At 41.7% G+C, this 27,550-nt stretch overlaps 1 long non-coding RNA gene across 2 annotated transcripts; it reads right to left on the bottom strand.

Moving 5' to 3' along the window:
- Positions 1–509: 509 nt before the first annotated feature.
- LOC123280665 (uncharacterized) lies at positions 510–25,766 on the bottom strand. 2 transcript variants are annotated; one of them, XR_011498160.1, is made up of 4 exons: positions 21,233–25,766; positions 11,592–11,865; positions 2,228–2,418; positions 510–2,092 (listed from the first exon to the last, which is right to left on the bottom strand). It is a non-coding gene; the product is annotated as an uncharacterized lncRNA (long non-coding RNA). The 2 variants fall into 2 exon arrangements; XR_011498159.1 differs by lacking the exons at positions 11,592–11,865; positions 21,233–25,766 and adding an exon at positions 3,609–6,035 and having other exon boundaries at positions 516–2,092.
- Between the last annotated feature and the right edge of the window lie 1,784 nt (positions 25,767–27,550).

Below are 27,550 nucleotides of genomic sequence, written 5' to 3'. Positions count from 1 at the left end.
AGGGAGGAAAATGAACTTATTCATTCCTGTGTCCCAGGGACCTGAGTCAGTACCTGACACATGGAAGTGCTCAACAAATATGTGCTGAACTGAATAACTCCCCTGGCATTTATTGTCTGCACCATTCAAATGCTGCTTGTCACCTCGATGCTTGCTCTGACTTTCAGTGTGCAAATTACATAGCCCCCACTAAGCTGTTGTTTCCTAGGGGTACAGGATATCTCATCCACCTTTGTACACCCACACCATCTGGCTCGTAGTAGGTGCTCGATACCTCTTCGCCGACTTAAACTGACTACATTCCTTAATCATGATAATAAGGAGATCATGTGGGATATATGTAAGAGCAGCTGGCATGCGTGCATTTATACTACAGTGATGCCATAATGTAGGAGTCGAAAGGAGATGTTCAAACCATCAGGGGATTAAGATTGGGGCTGACAGGAAAGTGGAAGCTGAGAGTGGTTACCTAGATTGTATGTTACTTGTGGACAAAGACCATGTTTCCTTCTTTCTCAAGCACCTCGCACAGTGTAAGATGCTTTGGGCAGCAAAGGATAGAAGGTCCAACTGCAAGTGGCTTAAACAAGAAGAATATTTATTATTTGCATCACGTGAAGTCTGGAGGTAGGACAGTTTCAGAGTAGGTTAATTCATTGACATAGAGACATCATGGATGTAACTCAGCTGTCTGCAGCTTTCTCCCACAGTCCCAAGATCTGATGTAGGTTGGGCCTCACATACTGTCAACAATCTTCAGAGAAAGAAAAAAGGAATGCCCCTGGATTGTGTTCCTCCAGCAGACGTCCCTCATGTCTGCTTGGCCAGAATCAGCCCAATCTACCCATGCTTAAACAATTGCTAGGCAAGGCAAGGCTACCACAATGGCCAAGATCAATAAAGGCTCACCCTCTAGGGTTGGGTAGTCCCTAAAAAGGGCATAACCCCTATAACTCCTAAGAGGAGGGCAACCAAAATCAGGCTTTTGACAGCAAGGTAGAAAGGGAGAAATGGCTCCCTGGTAGGCAACCAACAGTGTCTGCAACAGAGAAGGTTGGCGCCATTGACCTCTCTAAGGAAGGAATGAGTAAAATTATGCCAATTTTAGGCTTAGAAAAATCAAACCATTCTAAGACAAAGATCCTGCTTAGTCAGAGCTATACTCTGGTTGAAGACATAAAGCCCCTCCAAAAGCATTTCCTCAGAAAGGCTCTACCATCAATACCCACGTGGGCTAGGAGCAAGGCCTTGCTAGGATCTCTAGTTTACAAAGTACGGAAGCAGGCTCACCAGTGCAAAGAAAACAAAATCTTCTTGTAGTGCCAAGTCACATGGTTTGATGGTGTGCACATCCTGATTCCAGATAAATGTCAAGACTGAAATGGTGATATTTGGCCTCAGTTTCAGTCCCTCATACAAAATTGCCCAATTCCTCCCTCTGGAGAACAGAACACAATAATTTTTTTTAAGGACAAGAAATACAATTTATAGCTTTACTGGAGACTCTGCTAGGGATTTTATAAAGGTTCTTTGGAAACACTTGAAATCTTCCAGTTGCTTATGAAAAAAATAGTACTTTTACAAAGAGAAATATGTTAGGAAACTGAGCCTGAAGACACGATTATAAGTTTTCCTCTCTAAGATTTAAATTAAGCATAAAATTTGATGGTCAAGTTGCAGCTCCCTGATCACTCATTATTTATTCACTTAACTTTAGGTTGGCCCGTCTCCGATTTGTGCTTTCTGGGATCTGGCAGGACCTTGGGTGCTAAAAGCTCAGATCTCCATCTTGGTATTCTCAGAAAGGCCAAAAGGCAGAAAAGGACACAGCCTCTGGGAGCCTCCTCTGACTTGTCTACCTCCTCCCTGCCTGGAAGTCCTCCCCCTTAAGTCCTTCCTCTTCCTACAGCAGGCCTTCCTGCTGTGCTCTCCGCCTGTGAGAAACGCAAACCAACACTCGAGAGGCCTCGGCGCTGAAGAACCAACACTGTCCACACTATGAAATCTCTTCTTTCCTTGACTCTGCTTCTCTCCAGAGAGGGTTGGGGTGTGTTCTGGCTCAGGTCACAGGGCAAACTTTCTCTGGAAGAGCCTAGAAAAGAAGAAGTGAGTTATGGAGCTTCAGAGTTAAGTTACACAGAAAACTCCCCTGAGAAAACAGCTGGGAGTTTTCAAAGGGGAGTCCAGTGCCTCTGCTGTGTCTTGTCTAAGAGAAGGAGGCCTCTACCTGTCAGCAAGAGTTGGCTGAAAGCGGAGGGATGAGGTAAGTAAACTTTCAGGAGTCCTGAGTCTCAAATGTTCCTGCCAGACAGGATTAGATGTCCTCGCCAGGTGTCCTTCTCCTAGGGCCCATGGTATCAGCTGTGTGTGGCCCTTTTTGAGGGAAGAGAAGTGGAAATGCCCATCCATAGTTAGGAACTGGGGATTAAGATGAGAGAAGAGAGCAAGTATCATTCAGCGTTTAAAAATTCAGCAGGTGACCAAAGTTAAAGTTCCCGCTCCACCACTTACTAACTACATGGCTCAAATGCATTAATATCTCTAAGCCACCATCCACTTATCTCTAAAGTGGGAATAACAGCAGCTACCTCACCAAACTGCTGGGTGGAATTCAGTAAGGTAAGGTAGTAGAGCTAACAGAATATGGGATGCAGAAGGAGGTGGGTAGCAGCAGCAATAGTGTGGGTAGCTATTAATGAAATGGATGACCAAGCAGAAGGACACAGTACTGAGAGAGCCACAGCATAGCTTAGCTCTGCACTTCTCCATGGTAGAGAGAGGAGGAAGTAGAGATGTGGGTGAGGAAGCTGGGAGCCAGGACAGAGGGTCCCCGTGGGATGGAGGAATGTTGGGTGGAGCCAGCATTAGACATCACCCAGACAGACACGGAGGTTCTGGGGAAACAACTCCAGGCACTGGAATTTCCCTCTTTGTTAACAAAGTTCATTAACAAAAGCAAGCTAATGCTTCTCCCTCTAGAAGCAGTCAAGTTACTTCATCACAGAAGCAATCTTCCCCAGGAACTATTGCACTTGGAATCACAACAACAAAACCACCTCAGACACACCCGAGGGCAGCAGCCCAAGGCAAACGGCCCTGCCACAGTGGGAGAGCCCGATATTGTGAAAAGTAGACTGAAAAGTAGGAACCCCTCCAGTTAGGTGTACAGCCAGGCCCAGAGGCACAGAGAGAGACCTTCCAGAAAGACCACTGCTGGCCAGCCCAGCCACAGTGCTGTGGTTGGTGCTTGTCAGACTGTAAGCTGATCTTAACCAGGAGGTTCTCCCTTACCTGAGGAAGAAGAGTGCTAGAAAAGTCAAGAGAAAGGTGAAGGGTATTTTTCCTCAATTAACAATATATTTACACAGGCCCTAGTATCTATAAAAGTTAGTGGCCCTCAGGAAAGAGATGGTTATTCATGAAATGGTTATAGTGAAATCATTTATTAATGGGAAATATTCAAATTTGAACCTCATTATAAGTCTGTGTAAAACTATTTTCTAGACGGATTAAGAATTTAATGTTTATAAAAAGCAAGAAAAAGAAAGAGACCAGTAACAGCAGCATAAACAGGCTAGAAAAAAAATGTAAATGTGCATTTAACTTACCGTGGGGTAAAGGGGCAATAGGAAAATATGGCCACGAATTCTACACTACATCTCCCACGAAGCTCACTTGAATCTGGGAAGGCTTGAGGCTGCCCCGACTGACAGAGCAGCTGACGTCCCAGGCTGTCATAAAGGGGCTTACAGCGTCTGCTTTGTTTGCTGAACACTCACTGTTGGAGCTCTGAGCTGCCATGTGAGAATTCTAACTAGCCCAAGGCCTCCGTGCCGGACAGGCCACAAGGAAGCACTCAGTGGACAGTCCCTGCTGAGCCCAGGCTTCTAGCCGTCCCCACAAGGCCCCAGACATGTGAGTGACGCCATCTTGGACTCTCCTAGTCAGTCAGCTGATTAACACTGAATGCCTTCTGTCCACACCGAGTGAAGCAGAAAAATCACCAGCTGACCCTACCCAGTTCCCTGCCCTACAAATATAAATATAATTAAATGATTATTGTTTTAACAGTAAATTTGGGGTCATTTGTTATGCAGCAATAGATAAATGGAACAGGTAGAGAAAGACCTTTCTAGGCATAAAAGCTTGGTAGGAATCCAAATAAAAGAATGGTAGATTTGAAACTGTAAACCGCTCTATGTCAATTATCATCACATACAAAATTAAAAAGCAATGACAAACTGGAAAATATCCCTGTAACACATCTACCAGGCAAACCGTTACGAAGAAAATTACAGTAGGGAAAAATGTGCAAATAACAAAAAGCAGTTATCAGAAAAGTTAACAAGGCAAAAAAGAGAAAACATGTTTAACACTATTCATAATAACATAAATGCGTTTTAGATGACAATAAGATACTTTTTTTGCCTTTAAACTTGCAAAGATTTTTAAAATGATAACACTCAATGCCCACAAGGCTGCAATGAGGCAAGAATTTTCCACTGCTGGTGACAGGAATGTAAATTGGTAGTCTTTCTGGAGAAGAAGTTGATGATAAAAATCAAGCCTTAAACACCCTTTGCTCAAGTATTCTCACTTCCAGGAATTAATGAGACAGACGTGTGGTCAAGCATTCTCATCACAGCATTATCCATAATAGTGAGAAATTTTAAACATAAAACATTCAACAACAGAATTGTTGCTAAATTTCAAATAATTGAATACAGTGGAGTTATCAAAAATCACAGTTTCCAAGTTATTCAATGACAAGGGAATACATTCATAACAAAATTAAAGTAGAGGGGAAAGCTAGTTGAAAGTGTATAAAAAGAGCCACAATTTTGTTTACATAGGTGGATAGACAGGTGGATAAAAAGACTGGATGGAAGCTCACCAAAATATTTACGGTGTCTTTAGAAAAAGGGTTTAGGGAGGCATTCTTTCCTCCTTTCCCCTTCTCTGAGTTTTCCTAATTTTCCAACATAAAGCTGTATTAATTTTATAATCAGGAAAACATTCTTTTTTAAGTAGGTAATTAAAGAAAAAATTCCAAAGCAGTGCCTCTAGCAAACTTGATTGCAGGGACTTTCAAGGACGAGGAGGTCTTCGCAGAATGGGGGAGCCGTCCCTCCACAGACCCGCTGTGATCTGTGTCAGACGCACCTGACTTCCAGGCCAGGCCCTGTGGATCCCCCAGCTCCAGTTATCTCTCTGCTGTCCCTCCCTTTTTCCTGCCACATCTCTCCACCCCAGGCAGCCACATGCACAAGTAAACATTTTCATTCCTTCTGTTAACATAGAAATCACAAACTGACAGCGTGGACCAAATAAAGTCAATAGATTTCTTTCCTTTGCCACTCCTTCCCCAAATGTGTTCATTTTATTTTTAACTAGTTACCAACAATAAAAAATGAAGAGAGATTTTTCACTTCCAGGAAGATGGAGCAGACATACTTTTTTCTATTCCTCCCACTAAGTACAATTAAAAACCCTGGACATCATATATAAAACAAACATGGGACTCTGAAAAGTGAAGAGACGAGGTCAGCTCAGAAATGGATCTCAGGACCTGAGGAACGACACAGTAGTGAGTTCCTCGGGTTTTCGTTTTGACTCATACATCCCAGAGTTGGAAGTAAAGCAGCCCACAATCCAGAAACGCCAGCAGGTGCAGACAAAAACGGCCCCAAGAAAAGCCTGCTTTTCCCAGCCAAAGGACAAAAAACCAGGCAGTCTAACAAGACAGAAAACATTTAGATAATAACTGCTCCACTCCAGCCAGACCACAGAAAAAACTGTAGCCCAGCCCCACCCACAGCAGCCAAGCCAAGTGGGGAACCTCATCTTCCCCTGTTGAGAGGTTATAATGAGGCCTCCAAACCACCCCACCGGGTGCTGTCAGAGATGGCCAAGCAGAGAGCCAGGCCTTTCATCCACCATAACTGATGGGCAGCCCTAACCTCCCCCGACACGGGGAGTCTCTCCAGCAGCAAGGAGGCACACCTCCCACTCCTCAATGGGGAGGTGTCAGCGGAGGCCTAGGGAAGAAACAGAACTGTCACCACCACCCAGTGGTGATGAGGACACCCTCACCACCCGAACTCCCACCCCACCAGCAGGAACAAGGAGCTTCCTTACTCACCACCACTTGAATGTCAGTGGAGGCCAGTGGTGAACCTGGCCTTCCACTCCCGCCTGACTGTGACAAAATGGCAGCCCCACTTCCCCTGCCAGATTGTTGTCAGCAGAGGCCACCTAAAAGAGTAGGTTTAAATAAAATCCAGAGGTTCATAAAATAATACAAAAATGTCCCAATTCCAATCAAAAATCACTCAACACCCCCAAAATTGGGAGGATCTCAAACTGGATAAAGAAAGACATTCAGTGGTGCTAACACCAAGGTGACAGAGACGTTAGATTTATCTGACAAAGATTTTAAAGCAGCCCGTGATAAAAGGACTTCAAGGAGCAATTGTGAACCTGCTTGAAACAAGTCAAAAAAATAGAAAGCCCCAGGAAATAAATGCAAAGTGTCAGCAAAGAAATAGAAGATATAAAAAAGAACCAAATGGAAATTTTAGAACTGAAAAATACGGCAATCAAATTAAATCTCAGTGTATGGACTTAAATTAGTTTTCTATTGCTACAGTGACAAATTATCATAAATTTAGTAGCTGAAAACAATAAAAATTTATTATCTTAAAGTTCTGGAGATCAGAAGTTCAAAATGGGCAAATGCCAAGGTGTGTCAAGGTTACATTACTTTGTGGATGCTCCCTTGGCTTTTCCAACTTCTGCAAGCTTTCCTCATTCCTTATCTTATGGATCCCTCCCATCTTCAAAGCCAGCAATGTCTGGTCAAGTCTTTCTCATTTCACGTCACTCTGACACTGACTCCTGTCCTCCCTCTTTCACTTATAAGAACCCCTGTGGTTATATTGGATCCACTGGGAGAACCGAGGATGATCTCCCCAGCTCAAGATCCTTAATCACATCTGTAAAGTCCTGTTTGCCATGTAAGGCAATATATTCACAAGTTCTCAGGACTAGGTGTGGGTATCTTTGGGGGGCCATTATTCTGCTCCCAAAGATGCATGCCTGTCCCACATACAAAATACATTCACCACATCCTAAAGTCCTCAGAAGTCTCAACCAATTACATCATCAACTCAAAGTTCAAATTCTCACCAGCTCAAAAGTCCCAAATCTTATCATCTAAGTCATTTAAACAGGTATGGGGAAGACTCTAGTTACAATCCAGCCTGAGGCAAAATTCCTCTCTGCCTATGGACCTGTAAAACTAGAAAACAAGTTATCTGCTCCCAAAATACAATGATATGACAGGCAGAGGATAGCAGTTATAGACATTTCCATTCAAAAGGGAAAATGAGAGGAAGAAAATTGAAGTCCCAAGCAATTTTGATTTTTTTTTTTTTTTTTGAGGAAGATTAGCCCTGAGCTAACATCCGCGCCCATTGTCCTCTACTTTATATGTGGGACGCCTGACACAGCATGGCCTGACAAGCAGTGCGTACGTAGGTCCACACCGGGGATCCGAACCCACCAGGCCACCTGAAGTGGAACGTGCGAACTTAACTGCCGCGCCACCAGGCTGGCCCCCAAGCAATGTTGAAATCCAGCAGGACAAATTTCATTACGTTTCATGTCCTCTACGGCTCAAGGCTCCATTCTCTGAGCTAAGGGCTCCACCCTTGGGGTTAACCTTTCTCTCTCACGAATGGTGGCACTGGTTTGCAGCTGAATAGTTTTATCAGCCTGTTTTATATCTATAGGGTTTTGGAGATCCAACAGTTCTGTAACTCTTAAGAAAACTGAATTAGTAATTTAAAAAAACCGAAAAAACCTCTTCAAGCCCAAATGGTATTACTGGAGAATTGTAGCAAACATTTAAAGAATTAACATCTACTCCACAGAATCTCTTCCAGCAAAAAGAAGAGGAAGAAAAACATTTCTCAATTCATTTTCTGATGCTAGCGTTACCCTGACACCAAAACTAGACAAAGCACAAAAAAACAAAATTACACACAGAAATTAAATATCTCTCATAAATATAAATATCCTTAACAAAATATTAGCAAATAAAATTCAGCAATATATGAAAAGAATTATAAACTATGACCCAGTGTGGTTTTTTTCCAGGGATGCAAGACTGATTCATTATTTGAAAATCAATGTAATCTACCATATTAACAGGCTAAAGAGAAAAATCATATGCTCATATCAACTGAAGCCAAAGGAGTGTTTGGAAAAGCTCAACACTCATTTAAGACTCAAAACTCTCAGAAAAATAGTAACAGAGAGGAGCTCCCTCAGCTTGATGAAGAACTTCTCTGAGAATCCACAACTAATGTATATCTAATGGTGAAAGACAGGGCTTTTTCCCTAAGATCGAGATCAAGGCAGGATGTCCGCTCCCACCACACTCATTCACCACAGCATTGGACGTTCTAGTCAGGGCAGTAAGGCAAGAAAAGAAAACAAAAGGCATGTAGATCAGAAAGGAAGAACTAAAACTTTCTCTTTTAGCAGCGACATGATGATCGTAGAGAATCCCAAGGAGTCTACAAAAACAGAAAACAAAATCCTGCCAGATTTCATAAGTGAGCTCAGCAAAGTCTCAATATTCAAGATAAGCATACAAAATCAATTGTATTTTTATGTACTAGCAATGAATACGTGAAAATCGAAATTAAAAATACAATATCATTTACAATTGCTCAAAAAAACTGAAATACCTAGATGGAAATCTACGGCAACACGTACAGGACTCGTATGCTGAAAATTACTCAGTGCTGATAAACGATATCCAAGAAGGCCTACATAAATGGAGTTGGCAAAGAGAGAAACACCTACATGAGTGGGATGTAATAGACAACCCAGGAATAGACTCACAGAAATATATTTTTGATAAAGGTGCAAAAGCAATTCAATGGGGGAATGATAGCTTTTTCAAGAAATGGTGCTGACATAATTGAGAAAAAAAACTAGCTCAAAATGGATTACTATGTAAAATGTAAAATGTAAAACTATAAAACTATTAAAAAAATCATAGAAAATCTTTAGGATCTAAGACTTGCCAAAGAGTTCTTAAATTGGATAACAAAAGCATGATCCATAGAAGGAAAACTTGATAAATTGACTTTATCAAAATTCTTTTTATAAAGACTCTGTTAGCAGAATGTAAAGACAATCTACAGAGTGTAGAAAATATTTGCAAACACACATATAACCAAGAACTAGTATCTAGAATAAACAAGGAACTCTCAAAATTCAGTAAAAAAAAAAAAAAATCCAAGTAGAAAATAGGCAAAAGGCATGAACAGACATTTCACAAAAGAGGATATACAGATGACAGATAAGCACAAGCAAAGATGTTCAATGTCATTAGCCACTTGGAAAATGCAATTTAAAACCACAAGGAGAGATCTGTACAAATCTATCAGAATGGCCAAAGTAAAAAATAGTGACCACACTGTATGTTGGTGAAGATGCAGAGAAACTGGGTCCCTCATACATTGCTGGTGGGAATGCAAAATGCTCAAGCCACTCTGGAAAACAATTTGACAGTTCCTTAAAAACCAAAACATGCAACTACCATATGAGCCAGGAATTGGCTCCTTGGACATTTATCCCAGAGAAATGAAGGCTTATGTTCACACAAAAACTTGTACAAAAGTGTTTAAAGTAGTTTTATTCATAAAGGCCCCAAACTAGAAACAACCCAGATGTCCTCAAATGGATGAATGGTTAAACCATGGTACATCCATACCACAGACTACTACACAGCGATAAAAAGGAACAAATTTTTGATACATGGAACAACCTGGACAAATCTCCAGGTAATCATGCTGAATGAAAAAAGCCAATCCCAACATACTGTATAATTTCATTAAATAACATTCTAGAAAAGTCAAAATTATAGAAATGGAGAACATATTAGTGATTGCCAAGGATTAAGAGGTGGTGGGGGGTAGGAGGGAAGTGAGTGCAGCTGAAAAAGGGCAACATGAGGGATCATTGTGCTGATGGAAATATTCTGTACCCTGACCTTATCAGTATCAACCCTGGGTGTAATACTGCAAGATGTTACCATTGGCGGAAACTGGGTAAGGAGTACAAGGGACCTTTCTGTATTATTTCTTTCAACGGCATGTGATCTACAATTATTTCAACATAAAAAAATTAATTAAAAAATTTTTAATTGTAATTTCACATAAAAATCTAAATCTCTGTCTTCTCTGGAAAAATCATAATGTCTGACTGACTTTCACACATGGCTAAAATGGGCTGGAGCAGAGCAGCAGCTGCAACTCAAGCTTGGGCGTGCACTTACCACTTCATCCCAGTCCTCACCATTCCCTATTGTCTTCCTATCACCTAGGCTCAGGATTCTCTGCTATTCATTACCAGCTTGCCCTGCTAATTTTCTTACATCCAGTGAAGGTCCCTTGTCTCTCCCCTATAAGCATTTGAATTTCCCATTTTTGTGGATTCCTGACACCAGTAAAGCAGGGTGGAAGCAGAGCTCAGTCATGCTAACACATTAGCTCATGGAAACACCTTAACACTTTATAGCTCACATCCAAAAAAATGTGTACCCGAGACATGATACCATATAGTGGAAACTCCTGGAAGTCAGACAGACTTGAGCTATAATCATGGTTTTTCCACCTGACCTTCAGCAAATTATTTGAATTTTCACATATTTACTTATCAACTGGGAACTGTTAATTCAATCTAACTAAAACACCTACCCCACATAGATGCTCATGAATATGTTCTCCCCATAACAACAGGATGCCTCTCTTCTCTTATTGCTTTGTGATTCCGCCTTAGTAGCCAATAGCTTCTGCTAACAGAGGTTGGCTCCCACTGGAGTTTGAAACACATGTTTACCACTAACCAGGAAGGTAGGCGCCACTTTGCTTAGCCTCTTTCCAGCACTCTCACCATCCTCACAATAATCCTGCAAAACATGATTACTTGTATTATGCTCATTTTACAAATGAGGAATTTGAGGCACAAAGTTATTTGGTTATTTACTTCTGCCAATAAATCTGACTCTAAAATCTGCATTTAGCTACTTTTTCCACTGCCTCTCTCTGTTTCAGGCTTGGCAGAATTTTGGTAGAGCTTTTCTTTCCACACTCTCCCCAGGGACCAGCCCATGTCTTTTGCACGTCTTCACCTATCAAAAAGCTAAGGTCAAGGATAACTTCCCGGGCAGCCCCAGTTTATGGCCATGGGGAGACTTGGAAAACCCCGTCTCTTTTTTCCCTTCTTCCCTTGACCCACAGAATCTCTTAGGATGAGTGTGTGACTCAGGTAGCTGCAGGCTGCACTGTTTGAAGATTTTCAGATGCCATGCACCGAGCACGTAGTGTTATGATGGAGGACATTCTCCTATAGTAGTTTTATTGGCATCTCTTCACAATCCGATGCTCTTTTCCTGGCACGAACTTATATTGGCAAAGAGAAAGGGACAAAAAACACACAAAACAGGCTGAGTGAAATACCAGCTCTCCCCTGAGGATTGGTTGCTGGCTGAGCTCTCAGGGCTTGTCGCTCACCGGAGATGAAGATACACAAGAACAACAGGGCACTCCCTGCCTCTTGACAGAGTGTCCAGGAGCTTCCCAGGACATGAAACCGGAGAAACGTCTTCGGCTCACTTCTCAGTGGTTGAGACTCTCCAGTAAGACAAAGCTGGAATGGATTCCTGGCTCCTCGGCTTCTCAGCTGTAGGAACCTGGGCAAGGTTCTTAACGTCTCTTGCTAAGTCTCCGTTTTCTCATTTTGTAAAATGGAGATCATAATCATGGTAATGCCTTCTTTACAGGGTCTCTGAAGGAAATAAATGAGGTGATACAGGAAACATGCTTACCCCTCTGCCTCATATGCAGCAAGCACTCAATAAATGTTAGTATTATTATATTAGCAGTGGGATTTGTGATAAGCCAGAAAAAAATAATAGCCATTAGTATAATCATAAGTTGTGGGCTTTGTAATATGCCTGAAAAAAGAGGTGTTGGTGAAGGTGGTGGTATTTTAACCATTATCAGCACAAAAGCCAGAGGAAAAAAAGATCAGACTTCCACGAGTGTTCCAGAGGTAGCTCACTTCCCACAAAAGTTGTATTTGTCGGAGATTCTCTGCATTTGAATATTTAAAAACTAAAACATGTTTTCCCATTAGATGATAATTCCAGAAATGTTTTTTGTTCAATTTTGATAATTTTAACTGTTTCATTTAAATAATGTCCTGTTTTCACCTCTTTGTAGCTTTGTAACCTTGGGCAACATTATTTACCTCTTTAACTATCAGTTTTCTGGTCTGTAAAACTTAAGTTTTGGCACCTGAGACAGTGTGCACTTTTCATAAGTGCTCTGTGAAAGTGTAACCCCCAAAGAAACGCTGAGTTATAATGGCTCCAGCACCACGCTCCTGACTTGAGGCATTTGTAAGTGAGGTATACTTTCAGTTAGAAAATAACAACCACTTAATTTGTCCTATAAAGTTCGAATTTTGTACAACATATTATCTTAAAGGAAGGCAAAACTTTAGAGGAAAACGTGCTAATGAGATACAAGCATTTAAGTGAAGAAGAAGATTTGAAAAACTTGATTAATGTCTTGGGAAGATGATAAAATTCTCCCCATTTCACAGGAAGGTAGATTGATGGTTGAAGAACAGAAGAATTTCTTAGCGGTTATCACAAAACCAGTCTCTTTGACTTCAGGTTCTCCTCTTTCCCAGGCGGCCTGAAAAATGTGACCAAAGGAATCCTACTCACACACTGGTTTTCTTCTTACACTCCCCTGCTCAAGAATCCCCAGGGTCCCTAACTACCCACCTGGAAAGCTCCAGCTCCATAGCCGGGCATTTAACTGTCTTCCTTTATAACGTGGTCCCCTCCCCTTCTCTGGTCGGGCCCTTGCCTTTGCCCTAATCTTCGTCTTCTCCCGCATCCCTGCTCCCTTGTCTCCTGGGCAGGGCGCGCTCATCTCCGAGGCCAAACATTTGCCCCTGCTAGACACTCACCTCTGTGCTTGTCCTTTCACTCTATTTGAATCCTACCAACACCTGCTTATTTTCTTCTTTTTGCCCATCTGTATTTTCTTAGTTTTCTGCAATGTTTTTTACTTAAGTCCTAGGGCCCAGCACCCACACTTCCTTCTCCAAAAGTCTTGGCTGACTTGTATGAGTCCTTCCAGAATTACTATCTGGACCACCTACCAGAGCTCTTCGCTCTCCTGTGGGTGGATCTCTCTCCCCAACCAAACCCTTCGGCTGTAGGGCCAAGGGCCAGGCCTTTTCTTTCTTGTGAATTGTGTTTTGTTTGTTCTATGACTCTTTCCAGAAGGGCCTTAGGACAGCTTACAAGAACAAACACACACACAAAATAAGAGCGAAACATAAATAGTAACAGGCAGAAGAGGAGGCCAATGAAGATAAACAGGCAGTGTAGACTCTGACTCAATCCCAAGTACTTTACGTCCTAATGTCCATGTTACCACCTTTTCCTGAAACCCTAGCAAGGAGAGAGCAGGAAGAAAATCAAACGCAAGTAAAAAGAAGGACATTGTAACAGAATCTCATATTCTGAATCCTTCATTCATTCATTTATTCCCTCATTCAATAAAAATTTTAAGCATGTATTATGTACCATGTACTGGTTATATAACCAGTCCCATAACTTGATCTATTTAGCCCCATTTGTTAGATAATAATTTGTGTGTGTGTGTGTTTCTTCCCTATTGAATGTAAAATGAATTTGAAAGAAAGCATTATTTCTAGATAATCTAACATGGAAAGCCAGGACTGGTCCAAGTGTTTGAAATCTAAAGCTAATTTGCAAAGTAAACATTGACCCTAAAAGTCCAGTGTTTGCTGACTTTTCTTTATAGTTCATGTGTGGTAGGTTTTCATGGAAAGTTGCATTTATGAAGAGAATTGCGTAAATCTAATGACCAATGAACATAGAAAAATTAGTCAACCTCAGTGGTAATCAAGTAATTGAAAATGTGATGTCATTTTAAAGATAATGTAAAAGCACAATGAAATTTCACTACATACTGACTAGAACGTCTAAAATTTAAAACACCAAATGTAGAAAGGGTTTAGAATAAGCAGGTCTCTGGTAAGTATGGAAATTGGCACAACCATTTTGGAAAACAGTTTAGAAGTTTTATAAGAAGTTAAAATGGACATTTACCCTATGACCTAGCAATTCCACTCCCAGCTATTTGTCCAAGAAAAAGGAAAATATTTGTCTACAAAAAGGCTTGTATAAGAATATTCATAGCAGTTTCATTCACAGTAGCCAAAATTGGAAACAATCCAGATGTTCTCAACGTAAGAACGAACAAACAAGCTGTCACATGGAAAATGTCAAATGGAAAAATATTCACCAACAAAAAAGTAACAAACTACTGATAGATGAAACAACATGGATAAGTCTCAAAAATATCATATGGAATGAAAGTATATGGTATATGATTTCATTTATAGGAAATTCTAGAACCTACAGTGATGGAAATCAGATCAATGTTTGCTTCTTGAGAGGTAAAGGGAGATTAAGAAAGGACACCAGGAAAATTTCTGATATGACTAAAATATTCTGTGTTTTTTTTTTTAAAGATCGGCACCTGAGCTAACAACCATTGCCAATCTTCTTTTTTTTTTTTTTCTGCTTTATCTCCCCAAACCCCCCCGTACATAGTTGTATATCTTAGTTGCAGGTCCTTCTAGTTGTGAGATGTGGGACGCCTCCTCAACATGGCCTGATGAGCGGTGCCATGTCTGCGCCCAGGATCCGAACCCTGGGCCGCTGCAGTGGAGCACGTGAACTTAACCACTCGGCCACGGAGCCGGACCCTATTCTGTGTTTTGATATACATTCTTCAAAATTTATTGACAGTAGGTACACATAAAATATGACCATTTCACTGTATTCTATCTCAATAAAACAAACAAACTTTAAAAGGTAATGCTGAGGGAAATTTTGGGAGTTGGAAATGCTCTAAAACTGGATTGTGTTAGTGGTTTTACAACCATATAAATGTATTAAAAAATCATTGAACTGTTCACTTACAATGAGTAAATTTTATGTCAATTATACCTCAATACACTATTAAGTAAAAGATAATGCATTCAATATTTTACTGGAAGTACCAGCTAATATAATAGGACAAGAAAAGGAAATAACAGGTATACAATTGGGAAGGAAGAAATAAAACTGTCTTTGTTTGCAGATGACATGGTCATCTACACAGAAAATCCAAAAGAATCAAACAAAAACAAAAAGAAACGTCTGGTACTAATAAGCAATTATAGGAAGGTGGCAGGATACAAGGTTAATATACAAAAGTCTATCACTTCCCTATATACCAGCAACGAAAAAGTGGAATTTGAAATTAAAAACACAATACCACTTACATTCACATGCCCGAAAATGAAATACTTAGTTATAAATCTAAAAAAAATGCATAAGATCTATATGAGGAAAACTACAAAATTCTGAAGAAAGAAATCAAAGAATGAAATAATTGGAGAGATATTCCGTGTTCATGTATAGGAAGAACCAATATTGTCAAGACGTCAGTTCTTCTCAACTTCATCTGTAGATTCAATGTAATCCCAACCAAAATCCCAGCAAGCTCTTTTGTGGACATCAATAAAATGAGTCTAAAGTTGATACGCAGAGGCAAGAGACTCAGAATAGCTAACACAATATTGAAGGAAAGGAATAAAGTTGAAGGACTGATGCTACCTGACTTCAAGACCTACCTATCTTTCTGATGCAGTAATCGAGACAGTGAGGCACTGATGAAAGATAGACAAATAGACCAGTTGAGCAGAATCGAGAGCCCAGAAATAGGCCCACATAAATACAGTCAACTGATCTTTGACAAAGGAGCAAAGGCAATACAGTGAAGCAACGATGGTCTTTTCAACAACTAAACATCTACATTCAAAAAAAACAAAAATGAATCTAGACATGGACATTACACTCTTCACAAAAATTAACTCAAAATGGATCATAGACCTAAATATAAAACTCCTGGAAGATGAAATAGGAGATCTAGATGACCCCGGTATGGTGATGACTTTTCAGATACAAAACCAAAGGCAGGATCCATGGAAGAAACAATCGATAATTGAACTTCATTAAAATCAAAAACTTCTGCTCTGCAAAAGACGATGTCAAGAAAATGAGATGACAAGTCACAGACCGGGAAAAAATATTTGCAAAAGACACATTTAAAAAAGGACTGTTATTGAAAAAATACAAAGAACTCTCAAAATGCAACAATAAGAAGACAAACAACCCAACTAAAAAATGGCCAAAGATCTTAACAGATAACTCACCAAAGAAGATATGCAAATAGAAAATAAGCATATAGAAAGATGCTCCACCTCATATGTCATTCGGCAAATGCAAATTAAAACAACAATAAGACATTGCTACATACCCATTTGAATGACTCAGATCCAGAACACTGACAACACCAAATGCACGTGAGGATGTGGAGCAGTAGGAAGTCTCATACATTGCTGGTGAGAATGCAAAATGGGACAGCCACTTTGGAAGACAGTTTGACAGTTTCTTCCAAAACTAAACATACTCTTACCATGTGATCTAGCAATTGAGCTCCTTGATATTTACCCAAAGGAATTGAAAACTTTGGTCCACACAAAAACTTGCACACAGATTTTACAGCAGCTTTATTCGTAATTGGTAAAACTTGGAAGCAACCAAGCTGTCCTTCAGCAGGTGAATGGATAAATAAACTGTGGTGCATCCACACAATGGACCGTTATTCAGTGCTAAAAAGAAATGAGCTATCAAGCCATGAAAAGACATGGAGGAAGCTTAAATGCATAGCAGCAAGTGAAACAAGCCAATCTGAAAAGGCTACATACTGTGTGATTTCAATTATGTGACATTCTAGAAAAGACAAAATTATGGAGACAGTAAAAAGATAGTGGTTGCCAGGATATGGAGGATCGGGAGCAAAGGAGGGATGAAAAGAAATAGCACAGAGGATTTTTAGGTCAGCCAAAAACTCTGCACTGGACCCACCCAGTGGCGTGGCGGTTAAATGCGCACGTTCCACTTCCGCTTGGCAAGCCACGCTGTGGTAGGCGTCCCACATATAAAGTGGAAGAAGATGGGCAAGGATGTTAACTCAGGGCTAGTCTTCCTCAGCAGAAAGAGGAGGATTGGTGGCAGATATTAGCTCAGGTCTAATCTTCCTCAAAAAAACAAAACAAAACAAAAAAAACACCTCTGCACAATAATGTAATGATGGATACATGTCATTACACATTTGTCCCAACCTATTGAATGTACAACACCAAAAGTGAGCCCTAATATAAGCTATGGGCCTTGGGTGATTGTGATGTCTCAATGTAAATTCATCAGTTGGAACAAATGTACCACTCTGGTGAGGGATGTTGGTAACGGGGGAGGCTATGTACGTGTGGGGGCAGGGAGTATATGGGAAATATCTGTACCTTCTTCTTAATTTTGCTGTGAACCTAAAACTGCTCCAAAAAATAATATCTTTAAAAAAAATAATGCACACGGCTGTTGGGGTGCAGAAGATAACCACGTACAGATTTCTGGGTACAACTGTTTTCAGAGCGGTTGGATGATGCATATCAAAGGTCTTCGGGCCAAACAATTCCTCTTTAGAAATTCCCCTGCAGAAAATTTCCGCCACGAAAATAATCGAGGACATGCACAAAGATTTATTTAAAAGATGTACATTGAATTGAAGGGTCATTTGTAATGGATAAAAACTGGAAGCAACTTTATGCCTACCATACCGCATGAGTGAAATAAATGTGTATGTGTACAAACTGTAGCTAATACGATAATGCTGTAAATTAATGCTCATCAACATGGAAAGCTGGTCACACCATATTAATAGAAAAAAACAGGTTGGAGAAAATATGCAGAAAACAGCATGGTTACTTTTATTATGTAGTACTTTTAGTATTACGCAGTAGTTTTATTATAGAGAGAGTTCTGAAGGGATATACAGAAGGTGAGGACGGTAACCATCTCTGGGTGGTAGCATTATGGGGATAACGTTCTACTTTTTCATAATAATTATACATGTCTTACAAAAGATATATATGTTATTTTTCAATTTTCAACATCTTTAAAATGAGTTAATGGGAGAAGACAGAGATCGTCAGGACGTATGTGGTAAACATGGATTTCTGATGAGTTCTGAAAATTTGGTGCACGCTACTTTAACCCAATAGACGCGTGTAAATTGGATTGCATTTTCCATTATGCTAATGGAAGAAAAATCTGCAAGAAAAGTAGAGAATCGTTTGATAAGGTGAATGACTGTTGCCCCATGTTTCTGTTTTGGAAGCTCACATCATTTCAACTTCCAGTACTGCTTAAAGTAGAAAACACTCAAATCATTATTCTTTTGTAATATCCTGGTCAAATTCCTAATCACAACCGTTTTAAGAAAGGCCAAGGGTCAGTGTTGTGTTTTCACTTTCCCAATTTACAGAGTTTTCACTTTGCCCATTCTCAACCACTCTGGAAACTGTCTGAAAGGGAAGAATTCACATACTTGGAGAATTTGGTTGATTTCTGGGATAACTGAAACTTGTCAGATAACTCTGCCTCCAACGGGCTCTGAGCAGGAAACAAACAGGAGAAAAACAAAGAAAGCAGGCACATCTGGGTGAAATCAACCACTCAAAACAACCATTCCTAGAAACACGGGAAATAAAGACACCTAGAGTGTAGCTTTCTCCAAAGAGCTTGAGCTCCAGACGTGGATCACTGTGGTCTGCACTGTCCCTGTCTGAAGAGAGAGTGAAACTGAAGATTAGCAAGGACAATTTGCCTGAAGTCATGCCAAAAATCAGTAGTGAGGCTCCAATTAGAATCCTTTGTCTCCTGGAAGTGCCAGAGGCTCCAGTAAGTAAAGCAGACAGTGTAGTGTGACCGAAAAGACTCCTGAACTAGGAGTCAGGAAGCCTGCATCTCAGAGATGGCTTTGTCACTTCATTAGCCATGTGTCCTTGGGCAGGCACCTACCCCTTCAGGGACTGTGCCTCTTTGCCTGTAAGATGAGAAGGTTCTATGAGACAACATTTAAGGGCTCCTCAGATCAAACAGCCTATAGTTTCCAAGCAGCTCATACCCTCCCCTTCCCTGCCTCCTTCAGCTTTAGTCCTTGGGGGCATTCTTGCCCCTCCATCCTCCTGCTGTCCATAGTCCCTTTGGATGCAACTGTCCTCTGATGACGAAGCTGTGCAAGGTCAAAAGGATGTTCCATGAGCTGCTCAAGCAGGTGGTAAAATATTTCCCCTGTTGCTATTTAGCTAGTCATTCACTTTTTCTGCCTAACTGGATTAACCAGGCACACATATGTCTGTAGAGAGAACCCTATTGAATACACTTTGCAGAGTAAACAGAACTTTCATTTTCCTTAAACAGACACCAAGTACCTGTGAACGAGAGTGATTTTCTCAGGCCGCCTGCCTCTCCCAGGGGATGGGGCTGCCCAGGTCCTGACCCAGAGAGGAGGAAGAACATGATGCAAGAAGAGACAGTTCCACCGCATTCAGCTAAACCAAATCGCAACCTGAGTGAAAGGAGAGACAGGACCAGGTTGTGTTACCAATCGATTTTCAACTTCAGTTAACTTTATTGGCATGACAACATAGACACATTGCCAAAGTCAATACAGTAGTTCTGTGTGCCTAAGGTAGGCTGGTGCTAACGGGGGTTTTAACACCAGACATTATGTCCTCTGAATGTTGCCTAATGTCCTTCTTGGTCTCCAACTGCCGTATGTTGTGGTGAGGATCTTGCTATTGAAGGTCATAAGATTTAAGTTTTGCAGGCTCAAACCAAACTTACGGTAAGGGTCTTCTCTCCTGAAACTCTTTTATACTATTGAAAAATCTTGCGAATTTACTCTTTCATTTTGTTTAATATATAGTGCATAATAATAAAAAATAAATATTTTCAGATAGGATAGTACTCAGATGTCACTTACTAGGCAAGTTTTTAAAGTAAAAGATGTCACTTAGAAACCTACCTAAAATTTCCTTATCAAAAATATTGCTATAATGTTTACATTTCTAGTAAACATCTAATCAAGCTGTTGATATCTAGGCTCTTCCTGCAAAGCGCCTCTATCCTTAGGATAAACGGAGAAATGATTCTCTTCTGGTTGGACAAAGTTTTACTTTGCAATCTTAGTGGCACAGATAGGCACTGTATTATTATTATTATTAGGAGCTTAGGCCAAGAAGTACATATAGGCAATAGATAAAATCAGATCATGAGCAGATCATGACTCTGGCCAGCAAGTATGTGCTAATGGCCAAGCTTAAGGTTTAAAGAAATATTTGTTTTAAAGGAGGTGAAGGTAGGAGTATAATAAATGTTTCAGATATAACACAGGTATGGCATAAACCTACCATTTGGAGCACATGACCTATAGACAAAGCATCACCCTCACCTGGTGGCAGTGTGCACTAATTATACAGTTATTATTTTTTGTGAGCTTTCTACAATAAATGACTGACCGAATGCATTTGTACATACAAAAGTTAGAATATTTAAGTTGTAAGGAACCTACTAAATCAGATAGTATAACTCCTCTCATTTTACAAAACCAGAGATCCAGATATTTTTATTTTCATATTTTGCTTAAGGCCAACATTTAACAGCTAAGGTGATACTAGAATTCAGGTCCCTTGACTCTCGGAACAATTAATGTTCCATTGTATCAGGATCCTATTGCACATTTGGATTCTGTGCTTTGGCTTTAACATACTCATATAAAAGTTAAAACTTAAGTCTATAAAGAGGCTGAGGTGGGCCCTGCGGCCGAGTGGTTAAGTTCGCATGCTCTACTTCAATGGCCTGGGGTTTGCCGGTTCAGATCCCAGGCGGGGACCTATGCACCACTCATCAAGGCATGCTATAGTGGCATCCCACATGGAAGAACCAGAATGTCTTGCAACTAGAAGACACAAGTGTGTACTGGGACTTTGGGGAGAAGAAAAAAAAAGAGGAAGATTGGCAACAGATGTTAGCTCAAGGCCAGTCCTCCTCACACACACACACAAAAAGTAAGCCAAGGAGAGCGGAGGGGGAAAAAAATCTATAAAGAGGCCAATGTCCACCAACAGTAAATCAACCAATAACTCTTACCTATTTTTCTGCTTCTCGCAGCGATGTCCTTGTTCATTTGAAAGTCCTTCTGAAGAAAGGGGTTTGTTGGTTGGTTGGTTGAGTTTGTTGGTTAAAGATACCCATTATCTTGGGTATGACACAAACACTCCAGCTCTGGACTTTTCTTTTTTCTCCCAATCAAAGGCCTTGGGGAATTAACAAGTTCTCTGAGTTAGGATCTTAAGTACTTCTACACACTCCAAGTGTTCTTATGTTTGGGGTCTTTACTAGTTTTGAAGGTGTCCAAATTAAGGGACTGGCGTTAATCGGTTAGGATTTCTGGTTCCCAAGCACTGGGAGCTGTTATCTGGAATCACACATTATCCTTCGGTCAGGGCCATTAAAATATTCTCCCAAGGTATTCTATTTGTAAAACATTTTCCAAATTGAATTCCAGTTGCAGAAATATTTTTGGCAGGAAAACAGCAGGGGGCTGAGAGCTTGGTCTCTGTCAGTGTTGCTGACTCCAGCAACCAGGGGTGGAAAATTGGGCTGGAGGGGGATAAGAAGGACTGGTCAGACTAAGCCAGCATGAGGAAGGGTAAATGCTCCTTGGGCAGCCACTCTTTAGCCGCTGGGCACCCCTGTCTGCTCCCCAGACTCCAGGGCAGAGGGAGTGCTACAGTGAAAACTGCATGCTGGGACAGAGACAGCTAGGTGAGGTGGGGAAGAGGTATCAGGTACTGAGGCCCTGTATAAGCTACTGCCTGAGGCCCAATGAACCTGAAGGAGGCACAGTGGGAGCATGAGCGTGGGCCTACTAGAGCTTCCTCAAGTCCACACTGGAGCCAGCCTGGTACTACTGCTAAACCTTGGTGCCTGGTGTTGTTCACGGCTGGGTGTTGATGTCCTCCTACTGAACAGAAATAATTTCATGCAAGAGCAGAGCATGCTACTCTGTGACCATCATGGAGCAAGATGAAAACAAGAGCACCTTGTGATCATGTCTGAAGAGACAAAAACACGAACGTTGTCCAAACCCCCAAAATGACTCAACAGCCCCTCTCCTGACTAAGATGAATGACCGCAATTTCTGCACTGATCATGTCATTAATCTCACTCTAGTCGTCCTCCACAGTCACAGAATTACCTGTGCTTCCTGGCAGCATCCAATTCAGAGCAAAGTCCTGCTTCTTTAAACCCTACCCAAATCCACCTAACACAAGCAAGCCCAAATCTTCTCTGAAGTTCTTTCTAACACCTTACTGAAATGCCCGATGGTTGCCCATGGTGCACACTCTCTCTTGTTGCAACAAGCAATAAACTCAATTCGTTCCACTACAGATGCACTCCGGCTGGTCTTCAACTGGAGGGCCAGATGACAAAAGTGTGTTTTCTGTGCCAGCATTGTGCTGACTTCCGGGCTTACAACTCTGAGCAAAATAGCTTGTCCTAGCCTCAGGAAGCTCACAGTCTAATGGAAGAGACAGGAGCAGCAGGCAGAACGACCCCAAGAGTCAAAACAAGCCAAACAAAATTCAACAGAACATCAAATTAAACAGCCCTAAGAGTGGCATGATACTGAAAATATGAAAGAATGGAAAACTCCATCAAGGTCAAACGTAAGTTAAAATTAAGAAGAAGATAATGTTTATAAATCTTAGAATTCCATCAGGTTTAAGTAAGATTTACTTGTAAATATATTTACAAATCTTAAGGCACCAAGGAAATGTAAAAGCCAGTCAAGTTATCCGTAAGAATGGGAGCAGCAGACTCCCTTGAGTGAACATAAAATTAGATGAAATGGCCAGGGACCCAGGAGACCAGCCTCTTCAGTGTGAAAGACTACAACTTTATACCCATTAACTAAATTCCATCAAGGTCACCTACAAGCCCATGTCCTGGCCAAAACTCTGCTCCTAGGTAACTGGGATGGCAAGTGGCTTCCTTTACACAGGGTGTGTGTTTCTTTTTCCTTTTTTTTTAAAGGGATCTTTGGAAGACCATCCACTGGTAAGTTGGGCCTCTTCTTTTCTTTTTAAAGTTATGCTTTTTGGTGAGGAAGATTGGCCCTGAGCTAACATCTGTTGCCTATCTTCCTCTTTTTTTTTTCTCTCCAAAGCCCCAATACATAGTTGTATGTCCTGGTTGTAAGTCCTTCTAGTTCTTCTATGTGGGATGCTGCCACAGCATGGCTTGACGAGTGGTGTGTAGGTCCCTGCCCAGGATCCAAACTGGCAAACCCTGGGCCACTGAAGCGGAGCACTCAACTTAACCACTATGCCACCAGGCTGGTCCCAGGGTGTGTGTTTCTTAACACCAGGAAAATTGAGATTAAGTATAGAAATATTTGAGAGGACTAAACCATAGTATTGATAATTTTGCACTAAGAAGAAAATTGTGTGTATTTGCTCTTTTTGTATTTGTAATTTTTAAGAGAATTGGGCCAATTACAGTAATAGTCTTGTAATGCCAATTTAAAATACAATTGAGTAATTGATGTGGAGTTTTATGGTTCCAAGTTGAAGTCTTGCTAAGTTTATGGGAACATATAAGAGAACTTTAGGACCCCATATTTATAAATTTAAGGGCTTATGTATATAACTATTGAAGAACTCCAGAAAGCTTTGTTTGTTAATCCAAATATATACATATATTTATATAAAATTTATATTCACAGCTTAAAATGTTTGAAGGTGATTAACTAATTGTATTCATAGTCTCTTCAGAAGTGATTGCTAAGCTCTGCTAAATTAAAAAATAAAATAATTATATCTGTAAGCTGAACTAAAATAAACTATGTTTTTCTAATTTTAACTTTAGTAAGTGGAATATCAATTTTTCCCAAAAGTAAACCTTTGAGTAATGTTTTCTACTTACAAAAGCCCCCTTCAGTGACTCTAGAAACTCATATGGACATAGCAAATGCTGTAGTGCGTGATGGCCGCTGTGACAGGGAAAGATAAACACTCTCTAGGAACCAGCAGGAGGGACGATACCTGGGAGCGTGGAAGAGGGCCCTTAAGGATGAGGAATAGGTAAACTGAGAAAATGGGTGAGGATGGAGGGAGTGACAGGAGAGTCACAGGAGGCTCATTCATTGACGAATGCTGAGTAGTTCCAGACACAGAAATAGGGGCTGAGAAGACAATAGCAAACAAACAGGGTTCCTTCCTCATGGAGCCCAAGACCTTGGGTAAGAGGGAGCTCAGTTTCTTGGAGGAACAGAAGGAAATTTAGTGTGAGGAAGCCCACCCTGGGTGGTGAGAGGATGAGAGAAGGATCCCACCCAGGCCCCCAGACAGGGGAGCCCCAGGGCGCTGATGGACACATGGGAAGTGCCCGACATGGCTCTAGGAGCCAGAAGGCCCATAGCAAACCATCCCTTTCTTCTTCCAAGTGTCTCATTGAAGTTCTTTCTGCTTTGCAGGTCAGAAAACTATTTGTAAATCAAACATTTAAATTTTCCTTGGTCTCAAAATTCCACATTACCAAACTACCCACCCCTTAGCCCAAGGAGCCCTGAAGCCTAAACAGGCTGAAGACAAGTAAGAAGCTCACTTTTGCTTAAGCCTAAAGTCCTAGGCTGTAGGAACCGGCATGATTGGTTCATAAAGACCCCTGAAGCCCTGCAAGAGGAAGGCCCTTGTCTCTTAGGGTTGCCCTGGGGACTGCTGGCTAGGTTAGCTGAATACTCTGCAGATAATGGCTCTTTTTAAAAGAGAAAATAGATCCCATTTTCCAAAGGCCAAACAGGAGGTGAAGCGGTGGTGAGGGGGGAACAGAAGATCTATGAGGGTCAAACGTGGGGACCAGGGTTGGCAAACTCTGCCTGAAGAAGAAGGAGGGCAGAGACGGCTCCAGGGTGAGGGAGCTGAGAACCATTCCAACCCACCCCAGAGTTTAGGCCTCCACCACAGGATGTTGGCTTTACTCATACAAAGGATTTTATACAAGGGACTGTAGATCTGGGATTCACAAAACTCATTTTCCATTTCATAGGCTACAGCCTTCAAATAACTCTAAGCTCCATCACCCATCTAATGGAGCAGACACGTGTCTCAGAGGGAGTCCTGGAGAAACATTCCCTCCAAAGGTCCTAGGGACACTGTGAAATGGGCTTCATCACAGAACCATCTCCATCAGTGTGTGCAGGCCCTCTGCGTGTGTGTGCAGTCCTTTTTGTCTGAGGTTATCAGGACATGAAGGCCTCTCACCCCTGGGAACACTGTCTGGGATTGTCTGGCAGCTATCTGGCTATAAGGCTTTGGACATTATCCCCAAATCTTTACGGAAGAATTGCCCTTGTGTTTCACATCAACAATAGTTGAACCAAACTGCCTTTGACGTCCCTGAAGTTATCTGATCACCCAGGTGACACTGAACAGAGCTAGATGACTGGGAGACGGCAGTTCAGCCCTGACATCTGCCTAAGGCCAGCAGCAAGGGTTCCAGGAGTTATATGAGCCACCAGGTCCATCCAACCTACCATCTGTCACTGGCTTGCCATGCCACCTTGGGTCACTGATTTCTCTACTCGGTGCCATCTGTGAAATGTGCATAATAGCACATCATGTCCTTCTGTCCCTCCTCCCTCCTCTCCTGCTCATGTTCACCCTCCCCCCCCGTCATCTCCCCCTCTCCCATCATCTCCCTCCCTCCCGTCATCTCCCTCCCTCCTCCTCCTTCTCCTCCTCCTCCTTCTTCTTGTTTGTTGTCTCTCTCTTTCTCTCTCTCTCTCTCCTTCTCTCTCTCCCTCTCTCTCCTAGAGAAGAAGATAATGTGTCTACAAAGTCCTTTGAGCTCCTTGGAGATAGAGGGTCTATAAATATCAGCTGTTATCACTGTTACCATGGAAACACTCACAGAGAACTGTGCTTCATTCCTGCATTTGCTGAGCATAGTTCTGGCCTTCTCACCCTGCTGGTTTCTTGAGGCTGTTAAGCAATCCACAGTTCCACAAAGCGCTGTGACCAGGTGGTGGGGGGCACAAGAGGGCACAACTGGTTTGCTTCTCAACTCTTCTTTATGTCAATTTTCAAAAACTGTGTTTCTGTTTGCTAAGGTAGAGGATGGCACAAGATTGGCCAGAGTCAGCTATTAATCCAGGATGCAAGTCATGACAGGTGTAAGTGTGCCACCCAACCAAGGACCCTAATCTCTATCAAGGTTAAGACAAGGGAGAATTCCAATGAGTTTCAGAATAATATTCCACCCATTTCCTAAATTTGTTCTGAGTCCTGACTCCTCCATTTCAGAACTAGTGGTGGCTAAATATTGGGGTAAAGTGGGTTACGCGTCTGCCCTTTCTGCCAGTCTGTGACCTTCTGGAAAGCAGAGGCTACGTCTTTTTCATTATAGTCTCTGCGGGGCCTAATACAGTGCCTGGCAGATAGCAGATGCTGGACAGCTGTGTGTGAAAAAAAATGAGCAAGCGGCTGCCATCCTCTCTTACAAAGTGTTGCTGAGCCAGACACGTGCCATTAAACGTTGGCTTGGACTCAAGATCCCAGAGCACATCAGTTCCTGCCACTGCTTGGCTGCTTTCTCCACTTCCATCCCCATCAGTAAGTGGCACAGATGCGATTTCACCTCTAGTTTCATTGGTGGTCCTGGGAAAGTTATTCCATAACCCAAAGCCTGATATGGGAGAGTCCAGAGCAACATATCCTGGATGTTAACCAAACAACTGTGAAAGGTCCCGTGCAAAAGGTGAGTGTGGGAAAATGGTGCAAAAAGTCATTAGTCCTTTCAGGCAGCACATGACCTCAAGGGCAAGGTTTCCAGGCCTCAGATGAGCATAGGTAGGAAAATGGAAATGGGCCTGCAGTCAGACAAATCAGAATTCAATGCGTGAGCCCTGCCACTTACCAACTCCCCTGAGCCTCAGCACTCCCCTGGGTGAAATCAGAATCATAGCACTTATCTCACAGGTTTGAGGTGATACTTAAACAAAATAAGTACACAAAGCCACAGCTCAGTGGCTCACAGCAGTCAATGATTAACACACGTTCATTCCATTCCATTAGGTTGGCAATATGCATGAAGAAAGCAGTTTATTTTGAAAAATGCACTTACTTGTTTTTTCTAAAGGCCCAACAGATGTTTCAGATCCCACCAAGATGTGGCGTGCCATAGCCCTGCCTTTGGGAAGCGATGGGGACTTATGGGAGAGAGAAAATGCTCAGGCAGATGCAGGGAGCCAGGCAGGACCTGCTACACAATCTGCAGGGGCCAGTGCAACATGAACACATGGGGCCACTTGTTAAAAAATTATTAAGAATTTCAAAAGGGGGACAACAGAGCCTTAAACCCTGTGCAGCTGCACAGGTTGCACATCCACAAAGCCAGGCGTAG

This window comes from Equus asinus, chromosome 25, assembly GCF_041296235.1.
Source record: "Equus asinus isolate D_3611 breed Donkey chromosome 25, EquAss-T2T_v2, whole genome shotgun sequence".
Classification (NCBI taxonomy): domain Eukaryota; kingdom Metazoa; phylum Chordata; class Mammalia; order Perissodactyla; family Equidae; genus Equus; species Equus asinus.
The sequence above is the reverse complement of the archived record's forward strand: the minus strand, read 5'-3'. Positions and strand labels throughout refer to the sequence as shown.